At 45.2% G+C, this 27204-nt stretch overlaps 1 long non-coding RNA gene across 3 annotated transcripts in view; it reads right to left on the bottom strand.

Moving 5' to 3' along the window:
* Window positions 1-27204, bottom strand: part of LOC141058860 (uncharacterized) — an 88142-nt gene that overhangs the window by 45934 nt on the left and 15004 nt on the right. For 2 of the 3 annotated variants that reach the window (XR_012222337.1, XR_012222339.1), the window contains one exon: window positions 10025-10155. This is a non-coding gene — a long non-coding RNA (uncharacterized lncRNA). Of the gene's footprint in view, window positions 1-7443; window positions 7530-10024; window positions 10156-27204 lie in introns of all 3 variants that reach the window. The other variant, XR_012222338.1, reaches the window with a different exon arrangement.

Here is a 27204-nt window from a genome sequence, read left to right as displayed (position 1 = left end):
GGTATAGGGGAAATCTGGAATCATAAAGGTGGGGGATGTTTTTAGTGGAGTGGAGTTCTTGAAATTCAGTGTGATCAAGGCTAAATATAATCTACCGTCATCTGAGCTGGTCTTTTTCACCATGTTGAAAGACAGAATTTTGAAAATCATAAAAGGGAAGACTTTAAATTATGAAATGCTAACTTCACTGTTGTGCAACCTTAAAAATAAAAACCTCTGGAATCTGCGTAATCTGTATAGATCTGTCGTCAAGGACCTAACGAGCCACAAAAACATACATGAAGAGATAGGAGTCCGATTTAGGTGCCGATATCCGTCTCGAGAATTGGAACGATGCCATCAAAATCTCTTACAATTCCAACATATCAATGGGTCTTCACGAGGGTTATTTTAAACTGTTAAATAGGTGGTACTATACCCCAAGAGGCTGTGGACATCAAGGGAACCTCTACCATATATTTTAGGGTTGTTCAAAAATCAAAAACCTCTGGTTCCAGGTCACACAGCACATTAACCTCATTGCTAAGGACTTCACAACTACGCCTGAAAGAGCACTTCTTTCATTAGACATGGAACAATTTGATGATTCGGTAAGATACATCATTATACACATCCTCTTCGTGACTAAGGCCATGTTAGCACAATGGTGGAAGAAAGTCGAGGTTCCTAAGTTTTCGGACATACTTGATAAGATAGGCCAACAGCGATTTAGAACTCAGATTTGCGATTAACAATCACATCCACAAATATACAAAAAAATGGAAGACTTGGAACAACAAATTCCATATCAAATAGACCTATTAAGAGGTATTATATTTTGAGGCCTTAGCATGGCCGATGTAGTACCGGGATGTCGTATCTCCTTCCAAGAATGTTACCCCATAACAAGGATTGGCGATTTTCTTTTCCTTTTATGTTGTTATTTGCTATATGCTATTTAATGCCTATTTGTGGGTTCTCTAGTTTTAAATTTTTTCCGTACCTGTACAAGGTTCTTTACTTCCCATTCCCTTTCCTACCTTCCTTCCCTGTTTAATTACTGAAAACCAATAGCATTATTTAAAAAAAAAAAAAAAAAAAAAAAAAAATAATAATAATAGATGACAAAATTCACAAAACACATTTTTGAATGGAACATTTCAAGTCACTTTGAGGGGTCTATATGACAGAAAATACCCCAAAGTGACACCATTTTAAAAAGTGCACCCTTCAAAGTGCTCAAAACCACATTCAAGAAGTTTATTAACACTTCAGGTGCTTCACTGGAATTAAAGCAATGTGGAAGGAAAAAATGAAAATTGTACTTTTTCACCACAAAAATGTTGATTGAACCTCAAATTTTGCATTTTCACAGGGGTAACAGGAGAAAAGGGACAATATAATTTGTTGTGAAATTTCTCCTGAGTATGCAGATACCCAATATGTGGTGGAATACTACTGTTTGGGAGCACAGCATGTTTCAGAAAGGAAGGAGCGCCATTTCACTTTTGGAATGCAAAATTGTCTGGAATTGATAGAGGACACCGTGTCATGTTTGCAGAGCCTCCAATGTGCCTAAATAGTAGAAGTCCCTCACAAGTGACCTCATTTTGGAAACTACACCCTTCAAGGAACTTATTTAGATGCTTTGCAGAATTTTGGAACGTTGAGCCGTGAAAATGAAAAAAAATACGTTTTTGCACCAATTTTTTCATTTTCACAACAGTAACAGGAGAAAATGGACCATAAAATGTGTTGTGCAATTTCTTTTGAGTACACAGATACCCAATATGTAGCGATAAACGACTGTTTGGGTGCACAGCAGGGCTCGGAAGGGAAGGAGCGCCATTTCACTTTTGGAATGCAAAATTGGATGAAATAGATAGACGCCATGTGACATTTGTAGAGCCCCTAAACAAGGAAAAGGAACAGCATCCGGTCTGGGTGAAAAATTGTATCAAAAATTTATTCTGCCAGTATAAAATACAACGTTTCGGCCATATTGTGGCCTTTTTCAAGTATAACATAACAATACAAATGGTGGCCTTTTATAGTGTGGCACAGCCAATCACCATCAAGGTAACACCCATCACAAAGAATCTATACATAAAATACATATAAATACATCCATCAATTACATGTATATTTAATATCACTGCTTGTCTTATCGTTAGCAATGGTAATCATAGTCATATTAAAGAAATTACAGAAAACATCTCATATATAAACATCAATCCCCAAATCTGCCCACCAATGATCATAATGCATCAAAGGTATCCATAGAAATAACACACCAATCTCTTGCAGTAATACATATCCATATATGAACCACCAATCCCTAATCACATAATAGTGGCGCCAACCCCAGTGGACCAATCCTGCGTGGACTCACAAATCCCTATATCGGCAGAGTTCCCTCTCCCCACATGACTGCATCAGCTAGAGCCAGGTCACATCCGGAGCGCAGCCTGATGACGCGCGCTACAAGGCCACAGCGAGCGCGCCGCCCAGCCCCGCCCAGGCCCTGCCCCGTGAAGACTCCATCACCAAACACCGCGCATGCGCGGTGCTGTGTGAGGACTCAGCCACGCGACCCGCCCACCGGGGAGGACCGCGCACGCGCCGAGGCCCAGAGCGCGCGGCCACACGCAACACTCCTCCGTACAACCCCGCACATGCGCTGGTAGCTTAAAAGCAAATGTAAAACCACATTTGAATAATGAGTCCACACGGATAGACCAAAAATGCTCCCAAAAAAGACATTTAGAATCAAAAAACCACATCCATGGTAAATTTGGGCGGTCCTCCCCGGTGGGCGGGTCGCGTGGCTGAGTCCTCACACAGCACCGCGCATGCGCGGTGTTTGGTGATGGAGTCTTCACGGGGCAGGGCCTGGGCGGGGCTGGGCGGCGCGCTCGCTGTGGCCTTGTAGCGCGCGTCATCAGGCTGCGCTCCGGATGTGACCTGGCTCTAGCTGATGCAGTCATGTGGGGAGAGGGAACTCTGCCGATATAGGGATTTGTGAGTCCACGCAGGATTGGTCCACTGGGGTTGGCGCCACTATTATGTGATTAGGGATTGGTGGTTCATATATGGATATGTATTACTGCAAGAGATTGGTGTGTTATTTCTATGGATACCTTTGATGCATTATGATCATTGGTGGGCAGATTTGAGGATTGATGTTTATATATGAGATGTTTTCTGTAATTTCTTTAATATGACTATGATTACCATTGCTAACGATAAGACAAGCAGTGATATTAAATATACATGTAATTGATGGATGTATTTATATGTATTTTATGTATAGATTCTTTGTGATGGGTGTTACCTTGATGGTGATTGGCTGTGCCACACTATAAAAGGCCACCATTTGTATTGTTATGTTATACTTGAAAAAGGCCACAATATGGCCGAAACGTTGTATTTTATACTGGCAGAATAAATTTTTGATACAATTTTTCACCCAGACCGGATGCTGTTCCTTTTCCTTGTTTTGGACTATTGTTCATTTGGGTCCATGAACCTTTGAACTGGCATCCAATCCTCCGTTGTGCTGTCGGCTGCTTTTTGCTGTTTATTTGTAGAGCCCCTGACATGCAAAAACAAAAAAAAAAGTGATGCCATTTTGGAAACTACACCTTCCACGAAATTCATCTAGGGGTGTTGTGAGCATTTTTATTCCTCAGGTGATTAACAGAAATGTACAACATTAGGTTGATGATGAAGACACCACAGGGGAATAGTGCGATGAGGTAACGTTTCGACCCTATGTCGGGTCTTTTTCAAACCTCACTAAAGTGCCATGTGTAAAAGTACGGTCTGGCAGGGACCAGGCTGAGGTCCTTAGATGAGCTGGAAACGTGGGGCAGCATGCGCCGTCTGTGGTGTAGACACTGCACAACAGACGACGTTTGCTGCCTCACGCTTCCAGCTCATCTCAGGACCTCTGCCTGGTCCCTGCCAGAATGGACTTTTACACATGGCACTTTAGTGAGGTTTGAAAAAGACCCGACATAGGGTTGAAACGTTACCTCATCGCACTATTCCCCTGTGGGGTCTTCAATAAAAATTTTTTTTTTGCATTCAAAATTTCCCAGAGTGCAGCTGTTTTCTCTTCACTGGATGACCGTCTGGACTAAGTTCCAGGTTCAGCTTGCACCTACCTCATATCCACAGAGTGCACGCCTTGTCTGTATCACTAACATTAGGTTGAGTCATTGGAAAATTATTATCTTTTCCATTGAAATGTTGGTTTGGCCCCAAGTGTTTAATTTTCAAAAGGGATAATGGGAGAAAATGGACTGCACAATTTGTGCAATTTCTCCAGAGTCCCGAAGGGAAGGAGATCCATATTAGAGTTTAGATTTTTCTGGAATGGCTTGAGGGTGCCCCTGAGGTGCCAGCACAGCAAAAGTTTTTGCTTCGTCATATTCTGAGAGCTATACATTTTCTATATTTCTACGGACAGAGTCATGTGTATAGGCTTTGTTTTTTGCAGGATGAGTTGACATTTTTTGATCGCTTTCTATTCTGATTTTTGGGAGGCAGAAAGAACAAAAAACAGAAATTCAGGAATTGTTTTTTTTTCCTTATTTATGCCGTTCACCATAAGGTAAAAAGTAATGAATGCTTTATTCTTTGGGTCAGTACAATTATTTACGACATTATGCAATTTTTTACTTTTTTTTGCTTTTACACAAATATTTTATGGAAACATTTTTTTGCATCACTATATGCTAACTTATTTTCTGCTGACAATGGCTTGTTTTTTGTGGGGACAAGATGATTTTTTCAGAGATACCATTTATGTACATTTGACTTTTTGCCACTTTTTTTTTAGTGTGACAGTTTTATAGGTTGGGTCATTCGAGACGCGGTGATGGCAAATGTGTATTTTTTGTTTACCTTTTTTTTACATCGATATACCTATTTATTGATTAAATATTTTTTATTTTTTTAATAGATTATAATTTTTTATATTTTTTTACCTTTTTACTTATTCCTTCTATGGGACTTTAAATTTTATTAGTCTGATCGCTGGTATAATGCATTTCAATGAATTGTACCTGTCACAAGCCTCGGACAGAAGCCTCAAACCATGCTAGAGCATGGTCTAACAGGCTTCGCATGGCTAACTAACCCGGAGGTCGTCATGATGACCTTGGATAGCTTTAGCTGTGATCGGGCCCTAGTGATGTCGTAGGGCTGCCGATGTCTGAACTGAGAGGGAGCCTCCTCCTCTCTCCCTGCCTTCTAAATGTTGCATTCGCTATACATCACAGCATTTAGGGGGTTAAAAGGCCCAGGGCAGTGCAGGCACTGTTCCTGGCAGCGACAGCAGAGGCACAGCTTTTACTTAAGCCGAGCTCACAATGGCAATTGTGCTGGCACTGCTGATGTGCCCGCATAACCGCCATGATGTAATTACATAATTTTGCGAGAACCCCTTCCCGACCATGACGTAAGCTTGTGTCAAATGTTGTGAAGGGGTTAAGGGTTATAGATTAAAAACTCTTGGGTGAAGTACTTATGCTTCACACCTGGCACACTACATGAAAATGGGGGTGGGTCTTGGCCTGGCTGGGTGTGTGAACTTTGGCTATAGGGGCGCTACGATCTTACTGACTGCATGATGCCAGTGACTTTGGCTGGCCAGGACCAGATGTTGTGGAGTTCAATGAGGTAGACCACCTCTCAAAAATAAACTTTTACTGAACAATACTTTTGGGAGAAATATGTACAGTGGATGGTGGGTACAAAACTTGGTGGACTCTTCTCTTAGAGCATATGATGTTTTCATACACATTCTGTGACTTCTTGAGCTTGATCCGCTCTCTCTGTCCGTTCGCCTCTCTAGCTTCACGACCACCCAGCACAGCTTTTGGCGACCTTTCCTAGTCTCCAAGAACAGCACCACTAACCACCAAATGAAAGTCTGAGTTTTCAACCCACGGTTCCACATCCTTTATTCCGTTAGGGGAGCGATTTGTTCCACTATGGCCGATAGTTAACTTCTTCGCTTGCCGACACTTGGAACTACCACATGGGGCACTCTCTTCGTCAGGTTTTCCTTCTTGGCACTGCTCCATCATTTTGCGGTCAAATAACCCTGTAGCGTCACGTAAGGCTGCATGCCTTCGATCTAATCTCTGGAGAATCACTCACTCCTTCTAACACTTTTCCTTATCTCCACTCTGAATCATGGTATCCATTGACTCGATATCTGCTCACTTTAGGTACACCCAATTCATGTAGTTCTGCTAACTAATCAGACCCAAGGTCTGCTCTAGCTGGAAGCTAGGCCCTATCTGCCTTCCCCTATTTTACTTTAACCACTCCCACTCTGGGTTAGTCCCAATCTTTAATTCTACTTTTTCCTATCAACTATCTGTAGCGGGCAGAACACCTTTCATTATCATTACAGATTATTAATCATTAAAATGTCATAATGAATTGCAACAATATACATGTCATCATGGGGGGGGGGGACGTGGGCAACACCTCCACCTTCTTACATACATCTTTTGTGAAAAGGGTCATGCAAATTGACATTACAGATTGCAGAACCTCAAATTAATTCATGACTTGGCCCAAACTACAAACATAATGTAGAACCCTTTCCAGACCCATAAATTAATTTAGACATCAAAATGTATTCAGACCACAAACCAGACTCCAAAAGTCATCCAAACCCCAATTCAGACCTCAAAATAAATTCAAATCTCAGACCGGACATAAAAATCAATTTATGCGTAATACTAGAGTACAAAATAAATTTAGACCCTAGAACAGATCAGACTCCTGAATCAATCTATCCCCCAAAGTCTATCCATATCTGACAGGAGATTCCTACGTTTTGCTCCCAGTCCTTACTCTTGGGTCCTGGATCCTGACTTTTTGAAGCATCTAAACGCATCAGGATTCAATGTGCCAAATGTGATGGTGTCAGAATCTGAAACGGTCTAACAGAGAGGACCAGTAAATATGTGGTGGAGGACTGTAGAAACCTGGTCCCGAGTAGGCTCACCTAATGTAAACTACATGGAAGCTCTATGGGTTCCCTGGTTTGGTCAAAAATAAAACTTCTGCAACCTCAATAGCAACAATGCTGGCAATATCATAAGACACCTGAATAATTATGGATGGTTTCAAACATCTATGAAACATTGTGCTCTGATCTGAATATTGTCCTGACCACCGGGTCTCCTGATCTCAGCTTAGAACTCATAGGTATGTATGAGGTTGTCATCTCATGACATGGGACCTGGCGGATAGACAGTTTTGTTACCTGAGCAAAAACAATATTTCACAAAATATGTGAAACTGATCTCAGCATGGTCCATGAATACCCAAATCTGTGGGAATGATAGTTACACAACTGATTATCGATTATGTATCTTTGGACATACGGTATTCAGACAACATGGAACAGAAATCAAAAACACATGCATTACTCACTGTATATACTGTATATAATTTTTAATCGCACAGCTTCAAGACCAATCAAGAGCAGCAACTGAATCAACAGGTAACACTGATCAACCCTAAAGAAATCAAGATTGGATCTGGAGTTAGTTTCTGTACCATGCAGAAGGTAAAAAACTGGATACAAGAAAAGAGTGGATCTTTGAAAAGATCTCTAAAAGAGAGGGAGGGAGATGGAAGATGAGAGAGAGACGGATGACGAGAGACGGATGACGAGAGATGGATAACGAGAGAGAGAAGAGAGGAGAGAGAAGGATGACGAGAGACAGATGACGAGAGAGAGGAGAGACGCATGATGAGAGAGAGATGGATGACGAAATAGAGAGATGGATAACGAGAGAGAGACGGACATAATGGACTTCTGGGTTGCCCGCCAGGGCAGTGGGGTACTGGGTACCGGGCCCGTTGGTTTCAATGGGAGTTGTCACAGCGGCGGTGACCCGGTCCGTGGCCCTGGGCACCCATGTAAAAGGGATGGTGTTAAGCGTGGCTGATTAAAGTTTATAAGTGGATGATACGTGACGCCACCTGTGGTGTTCGGCCAAGAAGATGTTAAGCCGACGCTGCAGACAGATCCTCTGGGACAGATGGTGTGGTGCAGCAATGATGTTGTGGCCCTCCACAGGTAGGGCTGTAGTCCCAGGGCAGTGTAGATGTAGAGCTAGTGAGGAGAGCGTAATGGTGCAGTGTTAAGCACAGAGATGTAGCAGTGCTGAGTGGGTTGGCACAGGAATAAGCTGAGGACACCAGGGCATGTAGTTCCAAAGCTTTACTCACAGTCTGTTGTGCATACAGGTTCCCACCTTGGTGCTGTATCCTCCAGGTCAGGGGCTCAGCCAACCTCCAGGCAAGATGAAGTACTCCGTTCCAACACTCCGCCAACATATGCCTTTTCTGAACGTCTCCTTTCTAGCGTTAGTAATGAAGTACTTGTGGTTGTGTGTTAAACCCATGTTCCTCCTTTAAGATGTTCCTTTGAACTCTACTTGTACGGCAGACAGCTGTAGCCTGCTTCGTGGACTCCTTGCTACTAAGTCCCGGCTCACTCACGTTGCTGTTGTACCCCAAGTCTTGTGTGGTAATAATGTGGTGACAACTTCTATTCCTCCGGTGTCTGCTGCAGGACCATTAGTATCCATACAACCTCGGGGACCGGACCCCGGCCTTGCGCTTAGAACTTGAGGAAGGGTTCTGCTCTGACCCTAGTCCTTAGTTCTCCTCTTCTCCTTACGTTCTGTACAAATCTTTCTTCCTTATGGAGAATCAGGCTTTCTATATCACTTTCCAGTGCCTGCAGCTCCAGGTCACAGGAGACTGCTGCAGCACCTCCTTCCATCCTTCCCACTCAGGGGATCTCCTCTCAGACTGACCTAGTACTAATAATCTCCCGCCCTCTTGTGCAGACTAAGCGCCACCCACCTCCCAGCACTCTTCGTGTTCCAAGCAGGGAGCCATCAAAGGTGCTTTGCTACACTACTATGTTGTGTGGGATGCAGGTGTTGGAGTATGGTCAGGTGTCTCCACCTTACCTGAATGGTGGGGTACCACACCTCAGGAGGAGGTGAAGTACCTCTGTGGCGACTGAACCCTCAGGGGCGCCACACTTCTATACTCCACCCTGGACATGTCATTTTCATCTTGTCAATTCAATTCGAGTGAGCTTTATTAGCAGGACTAAGTACATGTTAGCATTGCCAAAGCAAATGGTAAAAGTAGGGTGCATATAGTGGTCCAGAAGTCCATGATATATCAGGCTCCTCTTAGCAGCAGAATATGTCAGTGCCTGCCACAGACTAAGAGGAGCCTTATATGTCATGGACTTCTATACCTCACCCTGGACAAGTGTAGGGGGGGGAAGAGTCCCCACTGTGTAACCGGACCGGAACCAAGGAGACTGTCACCAAGGTTCCTAGGGAAACTGTTTCTGGGGGACATAATTAGAGGACTGATCAGAGACAGTTCTAGAAGGAGTGGGGGCAGAGCTGATATAAAAGAACTGGGAACGCCAGCAGGGGGACTCAGAGCGGGAGAGAAGGAGCAGGAAGCCTAGGTGGTGCCAGAGAGCCAGAGCCAGAAGGAATGAGCGACAACCAGAGAGAGACTGGGCAGCACCAAGGAGCCCAGCCGAGGGACGCCGACCAAACGACCGCCCCCCGCTCCCATCACTCCAGCCCGCTGCCACCCACGGCTGCCACTGCCCAATTCCAACCCGAGACTCCGGCCTGCCCGATGCCACCCGCGGCCTCCACTGCCCGATTCCAATCCGCCTGCCGCCACCCACGGCCACCCGACTCCAGCCCGCGGCAGCGGCCTACACGTCCAGGGCCCCAGCCACCGCCATTCCACAACGCAGAGGAACTCTTCAGGGGCCTGTTGTGCCCACGCTGCACCTGGGCGTAGGAACGCCAGAAGCTTACGTCAACTCCTCGTCGGCTGGGCCCAGAGGAGGAAAAGTGATACGTGGAGTTGATCAAACGTAGTTCCTGGACCCGTAGTCGGCCATACCACGGCCTCATAGTTACTGGTTCTGACTGGGTAGTTATTATCGTCTTACCTGTGTATTATTGTTCTGATCCCTGCGAGGATAACTTATTAGCTTGTTGGTTGCTCGAGATAGCCCCTTAGAGATATATATATCATTCTCAGTTCACTCCGGCTCCCATCTCGTCACTGAATCCCGCGTACCTGCATGGGCAACAAACAAGGAGAATTGGAACTACTAACACAGGAAAAGAAATATGATGTCATTGGAATCACTGAAACTTGGTGGGACAATACACATGATTGGAATACAAGGCTAGAAGGATACAACTTATTTGCAAGACACAGACTTGATAAACGAGGAGGAGGTGTCGCATTGTATGTTAGAAATGCGTATATCTGCACAGAGATTGAAGCTTCAGAGACTGGGAGTTCTGTGGAAACTGTTTGGGTAAGAATACAAGGACAGAACAATGGAAAGGACACCATTGTAGGCATTTACTACAGGCCGCCTGTGCAAGCTGAAGATATGGATGAACTCTTTATGCATCAAATGGCCAAGTTCTCCAAAAAATATGACATAGTTGTCATGGGAGATTTCAACTATCCAGACATTTGTTGGGAATCTCTCTCAGGCAAAACTAACAGGTCAAGGAAATTCTTATCCTCTCTTGCTGACAACTTTATCTTCCAAAAGGCAAGGGAGAAAACAAGGGGAACTGCTACCTTGGATCTAATCCTTATAAACAGGGAGGAAATGGTTGAGGAGGTAAAAGTGGCTGGGACCCTAGGAGGTAGCGACCATGCTATTTTAGAATTTTGGATAACTAGAGGCGGAAGACCTGTGAAGACTCAGACGTCAAGGTTAGATTTCAGAAAGGCAGATTTTAAGGGATTCAGAAAGAGAATTGGAGGGATCCAATGGCTGGATATCCTTAAAGACAAAAATGTCCAGGAAGGATGGGAAATCTTGAAAGATGAAATTCTCAAAGCACAGTTGTTAACAATTCCGAAAAGAGGGAAGAATAGGAAGCATTTAAGGAAACCAGGATGGATGAACACAGAACTTAAGCACATGCTAAAAAGGAAGAAAAAAATGTTTATAAAATGGAAAGAGGGAGGCATATCTAAAGAAGAATATAATGCTGTCTGCAGAACCTGCAGGGCACAAATCAGATTAGCTAAAGCTGAAAATGAATTGAGGCTTGCAAGAGATGTCAAAAGCAATAATAAAGGATTTTGGGGATATGTCAAAAGTAAAAGAAAAGTCAAAGATGCTATAGGATTTTTACAGGATGAAAATGATGAAATGGTAAGACAGGATGTTGAGAAGGCTGAACTTTTAAATTCCTATTTTGCATCTGTTTTCTCTCAGAAAGGAAATGTAACATCAACTGTTCTTCACTGTCCTATTAAGGGAATAGAAGAATCCAGGATATCTATAAACAGAAAGATAGTGAGGAAACACTTAGCTAACCTAAATGAATTCAAGTCTCCAGGTCAAGATGAATTACACCCCAGAGTGCTGAAGGCGATAGCAGAAGAAATGTTTGAACCCCTCTCCATAATCTTTGAAAATTCTTGGAGAACAGGAGAAGTGCCAGAAGACTGGAGAAGAGCAAATGTTGTTCCTATCTTCAAAAAGGGGAAGAAGGTGGACCCAGCCAACTATAGGCCGGTGAGTCTGACTTCTATACCAGGAAAGATCTTTGAACAAATTATTAACCAACATGTATGTCAGTACCTGGATAAGAATGAAGTGATTAAACAGAGTCAGCATGGGTTTGTAACTAGTAAGTCATGTCAGACTAACTTAATTTCCTTCTATGATGGAACCACTGATTGGGTGGATCAAGGAAATGCTGTAGATATAGTATATCTTGACTTCAGCAAAGCATTTGACAAAGTCTCTCATACAATCCTTATTGAAAAAATGACTAAGTATGGAATGGACAAGGCAACTGTTAGGTGGATTCATAACTGGCTTAGTGATCGGACCCAAAGAGTGGTCGTAAATGGCTGCACATCCAGTTGGAAGAATGTCTCAAGTGGGGTACCACATGGCTCTGTCCCGGGCCCTGTATTGTTCAACATCTTTATCAACGATTTAGATGAAGGAATTGAGGGTAAACTGATTAAATTTGCTGATGACACAAAGCTAGGAGGGATAGCTAATACTAGAAAAGAGAGAGAGAGGATTCAAAAAGATAAATAAACTGGAGAAGTGGGCAGCAACCAACAGAACGGTTTTTAACAGGGAGAAATGCAAAGTACTACATCTGGGCAATAAAAATGAAAAAAGCATATATAGAATGGGAGGAATAGGGCTAAGTGACAGCACATGTGAAAAAGACTTGGGTATACTAATAGATCACAGACTGAATATGAGTCAACAGTGTGATGCAGCAGCAAAAAAGGCAAATGCAATTCTAGGATGTATTAACAGAAGCATACAGTCTAGATCACGTGAAGTCATTATTTCCCTCTACTATTCTTTGGTCAGACCTCATCTGGAATATTGTGTCCAGTTTTGGGCACCACATTTTAAAAAAGACCAACAAACTGGAGCAAGTTCAGAAAAGAGCGACCAGAATGGTGACCGGTCTGCAAACCCTGTCTTATGAGGAAAGGTTGCAGAATTTGGGAATGTTTAGTTTGCAAAAGAGACGACTGAGAGGAGACTTAATAGCTGTCTACAAATATCTAAAGGGCTGTCACATTGTAGAAGGATCATCTTTATTCTCATTTGCACAAGGAAAGACTAGAAGCAATGGGATGAAACTGAATGGGAGGAGACACAGATTAGGCTAGTTTCACACTAGCGCTTTTGAGCGCAGCGACGGCTTGCGCATGGCTGCCGCTAAGCCCCGCCCCCTGCCGCGCCTCCGCCGGTAGCTCCGCCTACCGGCGCATGACGCTGCATGCGTCCTGCGTTCCCTATCTTTGTCACTGGGGGCGCAGGCTGTGCGCAGTATGCATTTGGCGGCGCATGCGCCTTTTTGATGGTGCGCCGAGCGCAACCGAACTGCAGCAGGTTGCGTTTGGCGCAGGTCGGCGCACCGTCAAAAGGACGCATGCGCCGCCAAACGCATGCTGCGCACGGCCTGCGCCCCCAGTGATAAAGATAGGGGACGCAGGACGCATACAGCGTCTTGCGCCGGTAGGTGGAGCTATCGGCGGAGGCGCGGCAGGGGCGGGGCTTAGCGGCGGCCGTGCGCAGGCCGTCGCTGCGCTCAAAAGCGCTAGTGTGAAACTAGCCTTAGATATTAGAAAAAACTTTTTGACAGTTAGAGTGATCAATGAGTGGAACAGGCTGCCACGAGAAGTGGTGAGTTCTCCTTCAATGGAAGTCTTCAAACAGAGGCTGGACAGACATCTGACTGGGATGATTTAGCAAATCCTGCTTTGAGCAGGGGGTTGGACCAGATGGCCCAGGAGGTCCCTTCCAACTCTATGATTCTATGATTCTACTACACATGTCACTATCCCCCGACTAAGAGCCTGATACGACATGGACTCCTATATCCAACCCTGGAGTTGCCGCCATCCTCTAAAAGGAGCCTAATATATCCTGGACCTCTATATGCACCCCTACCCCTGTCCCCCTATTTTTACCATTTTCTTTGGCAATGCTAACATGTACTTAGTCCTGCTAATAAAGGTCATTTGAATTGAGTTGACAAGATGACAATGACATGTCCAGGGTGGGGTATAGAAGTCCATGACATATCAGTCTCCTCTTAGTCTATGGCAGGCACTGACATTTTGCTGCTATGGCCGCTGGACTTTCTTCTTCACCCCAGTATTATATGCAGTTTCTCTTCCTCCTCCATGGATGGACTTATGACTAGCAGTGTCAGCTCTCTTTTGGAGAATGTAAGCTCTTGTAGCAAGCATTGTCCTCTCTTTTGCTCTCTTATTAGTCTCACTCTCTTGCCATCCATCTTACTCTCTCTCTCTAGTCATCTGTCAGTCATCCTTGTCATATATCATCCTGATATATCATGGACTCTTATACCCAACCCTGGACATGCCCCTAGAGAGAAAGAGAGCCCGCTGACCATAAGAGCTTACACCCTACAGGAGAGAGAGGACCACGCTGACCATAAGAGCTTACACCCTACAGGAGAGGACCCCACTGACCATAAGAGCTTACACCCTACAGGAGAGGACCCCACTGACCATAAGAGCTTACACCCTACAGGAGAGAGAGGACCACGCTGACCATAAGAGCGTACACTCTACAGGAGAGAGAGGACCCCACTGACCATAAGAGCTTACACCCTACAGGAGAGAGAGAGGACCCCACTGACCATAAGAGCTTACAGTCTACAGGAGAGCGAGGACCCCACTGACCTTAAAAGCTTACACTCTACAGGAGGGAGAGAGCGGACCTCACTGACCATAAGATCTTAAACAAATTGTGCCCAGGTTTTACTCTACTAATGGTGGTATCTTCAGCCCCACATGATTGCGAGCACCGTGTGTGGCGCCCCTGAGGGTTCAGTCGCCACAGAGGTACTGCACCTCCTCCTGAGGTGTGGTACCCCACCATCCAGGTAAGGTGGAGACACCTGACCACACGCCAACACCTGCATCCCACACAACATAGTAGTGTAGCAAAGCACCCTTTGGTGGCTCCCTGCTTGGAACGCAAAGAGTCCTGGGAGGTGGGTGGAGCTTAGTCTGCACCAAAAGATTGGGAGGAGTTTAGGATTCAGTCAGTCTGACAGGGTCAGAAGGAGAGAGAAGATCCCCGGAGTGGGATGGACGAAGGAAGTGCTGCAGCGGACCTCAGTGACCTGGGTCTGCTGGCACAGGAAAGAGACATTGATGGAAAGCCTGACTCTTTATAAGAAAGATAGTTTTGAATGGAACGTAAGGAGAAGAGGAGGACTGAGGATTAGGGTTAGAGGAGAACCCTTCCCAAGTTCACAGCGCATGGCCGGGGTCCGGTCCCCAAGGTTGTATGGATACTAATGGTCCTGCAGCAGACACCAGAGGAATAGAAGTTGTCACCACTTTATTCCCACACAAGACTTGGGGGCACAACAGCAACGTGAGTGAGCCGGACTTAGTAGCAAGGAGTCCCCGAAGCAGGCTACAGCTGTCTGCCGTACAAGTAGAGTTCATAGGAACATCTGACAGGAGGAACTCCAGTGTAACTCAGTTCTGAGAGTACTTTACTATAGGCGCAAATAGGGAGACGTTCAGAAAAGGCACATGTTGGCGGAGTGTTGGAAGGGAGTACTTCATCTTGCCTGGAGGTTGGCTGAGCTCCTGACCCGGAGGGCACGGCATGGATGCAGGCACCTGTACCATCACAGACTGAGTAAAGCTTTGGAACTACATGCCCTGGTGTCCTCCACTTATTCCGGTGTCAAAACATTAAGCACTGCTACATCTGTGCCTGGCACTGCACCATCTACGTCTCTCCCCTCTCTTCATCTATACTGCCCTGGGACTACTGCCCTACCTGTGGAGGGCCACAACATCATTGCTGCACCACACCATCTGTCCCAGAGGATCTGTCTGCAGCGTCGGCTTAACATCTTCTTGGCCGAACACCACAGGTGGCGTCACGAATCATTCACTCAAACTTTAATCATCATCCACACGTTCAACCATTCCCCTTTTACAATGGACGCCCAGGGCTACGGACTGGGTCACAGCTGCCGTGACATCTCCCATTGAAACCAACGGGCCCGGCTCCGAGTACCCCGCCGCCCTGGGTGAGGGCGATCCACTTGCATTATCAGCCCTCTGACCACTGATCGGTATTATACATTTCTGGGATTTTTCTTCCTCATCCAGAGATGGTCATTGTATTATATCCTATAAATCTTCGCTGTTTAGTGCAACTTACAAGGTGCCACAAATTTCTCCTTCACATACAAGTGTCAGCATGCATTTATGAAGCCGGCTTCTTCCTCTGTGACCCGACTTTTTGCTCATTTTGTCCCATATGTCATTTTTACTGTATTGTTCTGCAACCGTGCACATTGATCAGGTAACCAAATGAAGCCCCATTAACAGACCCGGCGGACGCAATAAAGCGCTTTCCTTGGAAAAATTTACACCTGTAGTTTAACTGTGCGCAAATGTCGCCTCTTTTTAGCACCGGAACCTGATAGCATTGAAACCTAAGAAAGTGACTTATGGCTCCCAAGGCAGAGCCGGCCCTCCCTGGCTACCTGTTAACACGGTGGCGGGTTTGCACTGAAATATTGGACATTGGTTTTACAGATCTTTGTTTGTGAACCTTTTGATCTTGCAGAAGACATTTATAAAATCTCCATTGCATTACTGGTAGAAGTTTTAGAGCTCATCATCCATGAACCCAACATGACTGCTAAAACGTCACCAAATTGAGACCTTATTTTTGATTTCCTCATTTTAAAGCCTTCTCTACATCTATAGGGGAGCATTACCAGCCCCCAGAGGGGAAAGCGGATTGCAATGAATGATACAGAGATGCCACCAGTGTCAGACTCCAGGGCCCCATTTTTAAGCTACATGCAAATGTAACATTATCCTCGATAACAAATCTATATAACAATGAACTAAGCAGATTGTTAGATGAATAAGATGCCGCCTCTACTTTATGTGCGCATAGTGATTCCTGATATGATGCGTCACAGAAGGAGGAAAAAACAAAAATAATAGCTAAGTCCAGAAAACCAGAGAAGTTGGAAGTTATCGGATTGCAGACCCCTGAACCTATCCACAACAACTAGCAGTAGCAGTGGGGGGTTCCTACGGTGCCCTAGACCCCTCGATCATGGCCGGAGAACTAAATCAGCCTAAAGACAGAAAGGGGAAACCTAAACTGCCCCAGAGCAGACCCCAAAGCAATAGGCAGCCCCCAACATATGACTGTGAAGCAAGATGAAAAACACTAACACAGATAGAAAGATAGGTTGAGCAAATGATGGGGCCCAAGCTAACTAAATAGAACAGGATAGAAAAGCTGCTGTCTGCAATCCGCAAAAACCCTATCCAAAAATGAACCAACAGACCTATAGGAAAAACAGGCCCTGAAGACGCTAGGCTTCAAAAAGACTATATCAGCACTCAGGTATATTCTGAAGACAGAGCCAGAGATCAACAGATCAGAGACAAAAATGGAATTCAGCTCACCCCCGGCCGGGGATGGCTGAACTCCAAAAAACAAGGCAAACAAAACCAGAACTAAAGAGTACAAAAAGCAGAGCAAAATTTAGCTTTGAGAAGCAGAAATCAGACTAGTCTCCAAGAATCCAGCAGGAAAATCACCAGCAAGGCAGCAGGGCGTCGGCTGCCTTATATCCAGTTATCAGTTCCTGTGACCCAGTCATCATCTACCTGCTCAGCTGTTTGGTAATCAGCCTCACTACCTTCCTTCGCCAGAAGAGGGAGTTCATCAGACCTCACTGGTGAAGGGAAAAATGAACTCACAACAGATTCCAGTACATAGTGCCAAGTACTACTCATATAAGAGGGTGGTGGTACACTCTTGCACAAGGGCCCACCGGTGGATTCTCCTGTTCGCCCGTGGGCCAGTACAAGCCTGGATGCAATAAAAGGGGGGGCAAGCAGAAAGAAAATGGATTTGTAAGTACAAGTGATCAATTGGGGGGCTCACCGGGTCATTATTAATAGTAAGGGAAACATTCTTAATAGATCCCATCAAAGTCTAAGAAGTTGCTGGCCTACCTATATTCAATTGGGACAAAGGGATAATTAAAAAAAATTCAATTCAAAGCAACAGTGAATGTAGGAAAAAAAAAAAATTTAGATGCACACACACTTTTTCTCTCTTTCTGATCTTTTCTAGTCTCATTACAATTAAAATAGAGAAATATTTAACAAATTGATTTGTCTCGGGATCGCAGCCATGTCCTCCTCATTCTGTGTGTAGCTGTGTAAGGAGAGGACCCGGATCAGGCCTACCTACTCCGTGACGGGTCCGGAACTGTCGGGGCCGTCACCCAGGCTTCATGGGGGAAACCTTAAGGCCCCGGACTAACCTCTGTACCTAGGAATAGGGTGTGTGGCTAAGATAAAAGGGCCACAGCACGTGGGAAATCAGTGAGCTTCCGCGGGAACGTGCAGCGCGCAGGAGGGCAGTGTCAGGTCTTCTGTAGAAAAGCCAACTGCCAGAGCAGGCCTAAACCAGCAGAGGCTAAAAGTTGCTAACAGACTGCCGACAACGATGTACCTGGTCCCCGCTGACCATGAGTGACAGGACGCCCAGTCAGGACATAAGCGCGCGCACGCACTGACGGGAGAATTGGGACACCCGCTGTGAGGGATTTCCCTTTGTACCTGAATTGAGTCGCTCGTTGTCTCTGTACGCTGACAGAGGGAAAGACCGCTCTGTCCGGCTCGTCGTTTCCTGACACACCGATCACCAACCAGACCACAAAGAATCACCGTCGACGCCAGGAGCCAAGACCTCATCTTTTCCAGGACTACACCGTACCATGAGGAATCACCACCAGGATCCAGGACGCCATCTTTTCCAGGAGCATACCAGACCCCTAAGGCTGTGTGCACACGCTGCGGAAAAGGTGCGGATTCATCCGCGCGGATTTTGTACAATCCGCAGGTGAAACCGCAGGTCAAAAGACCTGCGGTTCTACCTGCGGATTGCTCTGCGGTTTTGCCCTGCGGTTTTTCATCTCCTCAATGGAGGAGATGGCAAACCGCAGGAGAATCCGCAGAAAGAATTGACATGTCAATTCTTTCTGCGGATTGAAAACCGCAGATAATCCGCGCGGAAAATTCCGCACCGTCTGCACTGCGGTTTTTGATTCCCATAGGGAATCATTGTACTGTACACCGCAGCACAAACTGCTGCGGGTCCGCAGCGGCCAAAACCGCTGCGGAACCGCAGCAAAATCCGCAGCGTGTGCACACAGCCTTATGCACCACTGCTTTTGCGCTAACATCCACATCCTGAACAAACCGCATTCTGATGTCGTTGGACTGATAAATTTGCTAATCTTGAACTTCCTACCCTATTCTTCACACCCACTTCCCTGAGTTACCTACCCTGTGTTCCTTTATACTGTTATCCCCGTTTTCTCCCTGCGAGGAGAATACCTGTTAAATTAAACCCCTGGTTAACGCTTGCTCTGCATCTTCCTACCAGCTCACAGCTGTAAGACAATTAGCTGCAGCAGGAGCCTCTCCCTTCTATTCTGTCTGCAGTAGAACGAAATGTCACCAAGCTACATTCTTTGGCTGAGGACGGTGAGCATTAATTTATCTATCTGCCCAAAAAGGAATTGATGAGAATTATCATCCATGTATTCCCCTTCTTCAAAGCTGCAAAAGGTTTGGCCCTGGCCAGGCAGATGTGCAGTCTAAAATATTCAACTCCAGCAATGAAGTAACGAATTTCCTGGCTGGGTTTTGAGGTCATAGTGTTCACAATTGTTGCCAAAATTTGGTAGACTCGCTTAGAGAATTGTAGCATAATCACTAATGTAGCAAGGGGGTCATCATCGGAAAAGAAATCTGAAAAGAAGTCTCAGCCTAGCTAAAGTGGTCCAGGTAGTCGGCGATCGCGATGGCAATTAGAACTGGCAATGATGGTGAGAAGCGGAGAGGCCGGAGCGATGAGCAGTGAGGGGAGTAGAAGGATTTCTTTTCATTTTAAACACTATGATAGTTCTTCTTGGTTCAGTGGCCGCCGTTGTGCTGTATCCATGCAAAAATAAATTACAAACAATATCTGCATTTTGGTGAATGAAGCTTTTGGTAAAATTCGAATAGAATTAAATTCCACTTGACTATAAGTCGCTCATCTCTAACCACCAGCCAAGGCTGGAGCATGGACTGCTCAAATGTTTTCTTGTAGTCCAGAAACTCGGGAACAAGATACTGTTTTAAAAACTGACTGATTTATCTACATCCCCCTGTGCTTATATACGAAGAAAGGGATATGACCGCTCTCCAGCATCTCCTGGTCTGTTCTCAAAGAATGCTTTTCTTTTGCATCATATTCCTCACATATATAAGCATAAAATCTATAGGCCATTTATCTGTAATGGACTAACAATATTATTCACCCCATCACTAACATATTTCACTGGACCTTTTAGCTTCTGGGAATATTGGCCACTTTCTACTACTTTGTGAAATACAATGCAAAATCTGAAAGTGTAAGACTGAAATTGCTAGCGGCTGAGGGCTTCCCTGGTGTCCACGACTTGTCAAGGAGACCATAGGATGCCAAAAACTAATGTGCACAGGTTCATCCGCAGGGGCCCGAGTGGTAGCCTGGTTTTAGTCCTTGCTGCAGTTCCTGTAAGAGTCAGACTTAAGGCGCCCATGCGTTATATATAGCTGTTGGATGAATCCGCAATCAGCCATCTCCTGATTTCTTCATATGTGGTGCCCCTGAGGATCCATTCACCACAGAGGTACTACACCTCAACCAGAGGTGTGGTACCCCACAACAAGGTAAGGTGAGTGCACCCGACCAGATTCCAACACCCACACCCCACACACACTAGTAGTATAGCAGAGCACCCTTTATGGCTCCCTGCTTGGAACACAGAGTGCTGGGAGGTGGGCGGAGCGTAGCTTAGAGCGGGAGCAGGATAGAAAGGGAGATCAGATCCCTCAGGTGGCGTCACAAATCACTACATAAACTTAATCCCCATTCAACTCAACCTCTTACCTTACAGCCTGAGGCCATGGACTGGGTTCTTGCCACTGACATTTCCCATTGAAGTTAATGGGCCCTGCGCGGAGTACCCCATGGCCTCTGGGGCGCGTCACATACACAATCATTTGGCAATATCATTGTGTCTTTGCAATGGCGAAAGTGGAAAGAGGCTGCCACACTCTGCTGAATGCAGTGATCTTTTGTCCTAATACAGCCAGGTCAGAGAGGAGAGGTTCCTGCTGCAGCCAGCGGTCTTACAGCTAGGACAATGAAAAGGACATGGCCGAGCTCTAAAACTACTGTTATGAAGAGGTCGCCGAGGAGGATGGCAGGAATAGACTAGGCCACCAGGAAATCAGAAAGGTTGGTAACTTAGGATTAGGGGTCTGCAATTCGCTAACACAACTAACAGTAGCCGTGGAGCGTACCTATGATGCCCTAGACGCCTCGACACAACCAGAGAGCTAACTAAGCCTGAATCAAGAAAGGAGAAATCTAAACTGCCCCGGAGTAGAACCCCAAAGAAATAGATACCCCCCAAATATATTGTCAGTGAGACCAGATGAGGGACAAACACAGGCAGAAAATAGACTGAGCAAATGATGGGGTCCAAACTGTCTAGATAGGATAGGAAAGGAAAGACACTGTCTGCAATCACGCAAAAACCCTAAAAAATCCAACACATCTGATGTACAAAAAAGACTGAGGTCTCACGACCTCTCCCCCACTATATCAGCATTCTGGTGCAAACTGGCAGCAAAGCAAAAGAGACTAATATAACAGGGGACTGAACAAACTGACGCAAGCTGTAACATATGGACCGGGGTCCAGCACAGCCCCAGCAGAGAGCACGCTGAACCCGCACAGCAAAGCCGTAAGAGGCAAAACTAGATCAAGAGCAAAGGATTAGCAAATGAACAACTTAGCTTAAAAATGCAGGATCAGGCAGAAGACAGCAGACCTCAGGTTGCACAGGAAGAACTAATCACCAGCAATAATTTAGGGAAGCCTGCACACTTAAATACTCCCAATCAGTAACGCCAGATTTCCAATCGTCATCGTCAGGTGACAGACCTCTGTCAATCCAGCCAGCTCCACTACCCACAATAACCACCAGATGGAGCCCTGATTCAGAAGTAAGAGAATTCACAACAAAATACTATCAGAGAGAGAGAGAGAGATGGAATATTTTAGGAGAACAAAAGAATGAACATATCAGGACAGAGTTGGGATGAACTTTCGTGTAAAGGGGCCTATACAGAAATGAATTGTGAACATGGGCTTATCGTAGTCCAGTCTACGCAGAATAAGACTTTACAAATAAATCCTTAGAATACTACTACTGCTATATGTTAGCATTATGTGGAACGTCCAACAGCACTGGAGTCTTTTACGCTACCAGACCCTCGACTAACCATGAATGGTAGAAAGTGAAGAACTTCAAGGTTGCAGCTATCAGTCATGACAAAATTAACGGTCGGTTTCTAGAAAAGCCCCCCACTCTAATCTATGAAATTCTAAGTTAATAAAGGAGAGTCCTCATCTCTTGGCCAGAGTGAAGATCGGTTGCGTAGAGCATCTCGGACTCTGGAGGATCCATTCATTCCTGCATTACACACGTCATAACAGTGATATAAATGAGTGCTGTGTAATGTTTCCTACAGCCTGTGGTGGTGCTGCTGAAAAATGAAATACCATAGGACCACAGATAACAAGCAATCACTTTGGATCCGTGGGACACTTTGCAATCTACTTGTCAAGAGACCTTTATAAAAGAGTGGCCAAAAGTTAGAACCTCTTTAAGTAGAAAACTCCCCTCCAGAGATGCTTATGCTCACCTATATTTGACCCCTTACAGTAGGATAACCAGCCTCACCATCTCAGACCCTTTTACAAGCAGCCAGTCCCACCATGGTATAATTTAGTACACTCATAAATACAGAATTAGTCAAATCAAACAGCCTACTGTGCGCCGGCCATGGAAGCTCGATAGAACAGCTGTGTAATCGTTTGAACCTGTTCAGACGACCGTTTATCTCAGTAATCTGCTTGTTTCATAATCCCCTTCTGTCTCCTTGTACCTCTCCTGGATATCAACCATGCAATGTTGCACAAACTCCATAAAGTGTTTAGAAAACTTTCCCAGAGCATTTGACATTCCACACCGTAATCCTTTTCTCCCTGAACATCATGCCTCTTCAGCTTAGAGAAGCCTACCGTGCTCCTGGCAGCTCCGAGCCGGCCATTGACCAGCCAAGAGCTCATTGACTCATCTTGGGTCTTTCTCCTTCATGTGAGTCAGCTCATGCCAACAGGGCAAGCAGCCAAACTTGTGGAATTAGCCCTATTACAAAGTCTATTGAAGGTCTGAACAAAATGACAGCACTATATTGAATTATTAAACGAGTCATCTAGGCAAAAGGCGTTAGTTACCGGAGGCTTGGAGTGATCATACTCCCTAGTTGTCATCCTCATGTATCCAGGGCCGTTCTTTGGTCTTTGCCGGCACTGGATGCATTGATGTCCGAGTTTAACCAGCCAGAGGACTGTTCTGCTATGACTTGTAATAGTCGATATTAGTCTGGTGACTTCAACAGTGTTTCATCAGAAAAACATCAATGATTTGCAGTTCAATTCACCTGTGATTGGCTGCAGTGGTCCTCCCGCGGGTTCAACTATGTCATCGCTTCCAGTACAGTTGCACACAGTGGATCGGCCTACACTGGGTTCAGGAGGATGACAGCACAGCAGATGAGTAGGATTTATTTAATTTTTAGGCAATCCATCCCCCAGCTATCCAGAACCTTTGGCCTGAACATGCCCTATACTTGTGAGGGACCAGTCTTGTCAAATTATTCTGACCATCATCTATTGAGGAGGTACGTCCTAGATTGGATCGGGAAAGATCATGAAAAATGATAATTTATTCCAAAGTTTTTTGATACTTTGTCACATAAAAGGTTTAGATTAGTAGGTTTTATAGAAGGTGAAAATGTGCATAAGTGGCCCACAAAATCAGGCTGGCATTTAGTGGCACATATTCAGATTTGGTCACAGATACTACTGGGAAACCATAGACATAGTATTGGTCACTGTTATAATGAATTGATAGCCATGGTAGGTATAATATGCTCCGTGCATAGTGTTATAGGATGTAGTGTGCATCGGTAATGTTACTGATCTAGAAGTACTGTAAAGGTAATGCCTAGTGTGAGTAATGTACAGCATTGGATGATATAGGTATTAGGCCCCTGTATCTGGTCCTAATTTTTGGGACTAGCCCATACTGGGAGGTGGGTTCCAGTAAAAGCAGAGCACTTCTTGACAGTAGATCAGATAGCCATAGAGTTTGTGAATGACAGTGACAAGGTCAAGTTCAAGGTGCATTGGCTTGAAAGCAAGCACTACCACATGTAGTTCAGGGTGGTATGAGGCATTACAAAATTCCCTGCCGACATTCCTGCAATGTCCGTAGCCCAAGACTCAGTACAGATGCCAAGGAGAATGCCTTAACCCTTCCGTACAAAGGCAAATGGAACCATGTGTGGGAAGACTAACAAATCTCGCCAATACTACGGAACTGGACAGGAAATCCCTGTGGCTGAAAAGACCTGTTAAAGTCGGGATAGTCCAGATACAACGGAAAGATGTTGGAAATGTACTGTACTATGGAAACAAGAAATGGAGAGAGCTGTGTCTAAAACTGCGTGTTACAATCTGTTGAACTTGAACTGTCCAGTTAACTTTTATGTATTGGAACGAACCACGTGTCCCCGGATCTGTGTGTGGGTGTGCCTTGAGTTCTCCAACTTCAGGAAGTCTCATTAATACTATGTAATGGAAGACCGTGCAGGCCTCCGGCCCACAAGTGAGAAACGCGCCATACACATGACGGCACACTGGGACTGGAACATGATTTTCCTGTAAAATGCTAGGGCATCATGGAACAGGGGCTCGCCCACGACTACCGGTCTATGGCACCTTACACATATAAAGATGTCATCTACAGTGGGGAAAAAAAGTATTTAGTCAGTCAGCAATAGTGCAAGTTCCACCACTTAAAAAGATGAGAGGCGTCTGTAATTTACATCATAGGTAGACCTCAACTATGGGAGACAAACTGAGGAAAAAAAAAAATCCAGAAAATCACATTGTCTGTTTTTTTTCATTTTATTTGCATATTATGGTGGAAAATAAGTATTTGGTCAGAAACAAGCAATCAAGATTTCTGGCTCTCACAGACCTGTAACTTCTTCTTTAAGAGTCTCCTCTTTCCTCCACTCATTGCCTGTAGTAATGGCACCTGTTTAAACTTGTTATCAGTATAAAAAGACACCTGTGCACACCCTCAAACAGTCTGACTCCAAACTCCACTATGGTGAAGACCAAAGAGCTGTCAAAGGACACCAGAAACAAAATTGTAGCCCTGCACCAGGCTGGGAAGACTGAATCTGCAATAGCCAACCAGCTTGGAGTGAAGAAATCAACTGTGGGAGCAATAATTAGAAAATGGAAGACATACAAGACCACTGATAATCTCCCTCGATCTGGTGCTCCACGCAAAATCCCACCCCGTGGGGTCAGAATGATCACAAGAACGGTGAGCAAAAATCCCAGAACCACGCGGGGGGACCTAGTGAATGAACTGCAGAGTGCTGGGACCAATGTAACAAGGCCTACCATAAGTAACACACTACGCCACCATGGACTCAGATCCTGCAGTGCCAGACGTGTCCCACTGCTTAAGCCTGTACATGTCCGGGCCCGTCTGAAGTTTGCTAGAGAGCATTTGGATGATTCAGAGGAGTTTTGGGAGAATGTCCTATGGTCTGATGAAACCAAACTGGAACTGTTTGGTAGAAACACAACTTGTCGTGTTTGGAGGAAAAAGAATACTGAGTTGCATCCATCAAACACCATACCTACTGTAAAGCATGGTGGTGGAAACATCATGCTTTGGGGCTGTTTCTCTGCAAAGGGGCCAGGACGACTGATCCGGGTACATGAAAGAATGAATGGGGCCATGTATCGTGAGATTTTGAGTGCAAACCTCCTTCCATCAGCAAGGGCATTGAAGATGAAACGTGGCTGGGTCTTTCAACATGACAATGATCCAAAGCACACCGCCAGGGCAACGAAGGAGTGGCTTCGTAAGAAGCATTTCAAGGTCCTGGAGTGGCCTAGCCAGTCTCCAGATCTCAACCCTATAGAAAACCTTTGGAGGGAGTTGAAAGTCCGTGTTGCCAAGCGAAAAGCCAAAAACATCACTGCTCTAGAGGAGATCTGCATGGAGGAATGGGCCAACATACCAACAACAGTGTGTGGCAACCTTGTGAAGACTTACAGAAAACGTCTGACCTCTGTCATTGCCAACAAAGGATATATCACAAAGTATTGAGATGAAATTTTGTTTCTGACCAAATACTTATTTTCCACCATAATATGCAAATAAAATGAAAAAAAAACAACAGACAATGTGATTTTCTGGATTTTTTTTTCTCAGTTTGTCTCCCATAGTTGAGGTCTACCTATGATGTAAATTACAGACGCCTCTCATCTTTTTAAGTGGTGGAACTTGCACTATTGCTGACTGACTAAATACTTTTTTTCCCCACTGTATATGTAAAATACAATATAAGAACAATGCAGTGACATTAGGGTGCTGCAAAAATAATGCTGCAGAGGAACTATGGGGCTGAACACTACGACTCAATGGGAACTTGTCAGAACCTTCTATATCCCCAAAATATTTGTATGCCTGTATTTCCCTTTAAAAAAAATTAGCAAGTTGAACCCAAAAGTTATGCTCCAGCAGAGAGAATTGGCATTTTGAAATTCTGTATTTATGTGTCTGGAGGTGCATTGTGGTACGACAAAGCATTTTACAGCTCCTCAGCCTCACGCTGTTTTTACTGTTGAGTATCCAAATCAATGAACTGTCAATCACCTAAGGGAGAGTGGTGCTAGACAATGCATACAGCGTGAGGCTGAGGAGCTGTAAGTGCATCTTCCTTCGCACACCAGATGCATATACACATGACACGCCCACCAGGGCCGTGGGGTACTCGGAACCAGGCTGGGAAGTTCTTTGGGGAAGTCACGGGCCGTGGTCCCACTCAATGGCCATGGCAGTGCCGTAAAATAGGGAATATGTATATGGGATTTAACGTGACGCACCTGTGGTGTTCAGCAATGAATGGAAGACGCGAAAGGAGACCGCTGGGGCTGCTGGTGACACAGCAGGGATGGTTGTGCTCCGCACAGGTGTAGCGGGACCCCAGAGCTACCGGTTCCATTTATGTCAGGCTTTGTGTACCTTGTGGTGCAGGACTCAGGGCGCAAGAGATCACTGGAGGACACAAGGGCTGTAGTTTTCTTTTCCTTTACTTGATGGTTGATAGTACAGACCGGGGCACTGGTAACAGATCGTAATGGAAAGCCGGGTAGCCTGGAAGCAATTTTGGATACACCTGGCCAGGTAGGTATGGAGGCCTTCCTTCGGCGTTGTCCTCCCTTTTTCCTCACTGCCTAACAGCTCACCCTCCTGCTGCTGTCTCTCTGTTTAAAAACAAATTGTTGCCCGCATGGCAGGC

The sequence above is a fragment of the Dendrobates tinctorius genome, unplaced genomic scaffold, assembly GCF_039654945.1.
Source record: "Dendrobates tinctorius isolate UK_male_01 unplaced genomic scaffold, ASM3965494v1 ptg000216l, whole genome shotgun sequence".
Taxonomy (NCBI): domain Eukaryota; kingdom Metazoa; phylum Chordata; class Amphibia; order Anura; family Dendrobatidae; genus Dendrobates; species Dendrobates tinctorius.
The sequence above is the reverse complement of the archived record's forward strand: the minus strand, read 5'-3'. Positions and strand labels throughout refer to the sequence as shown.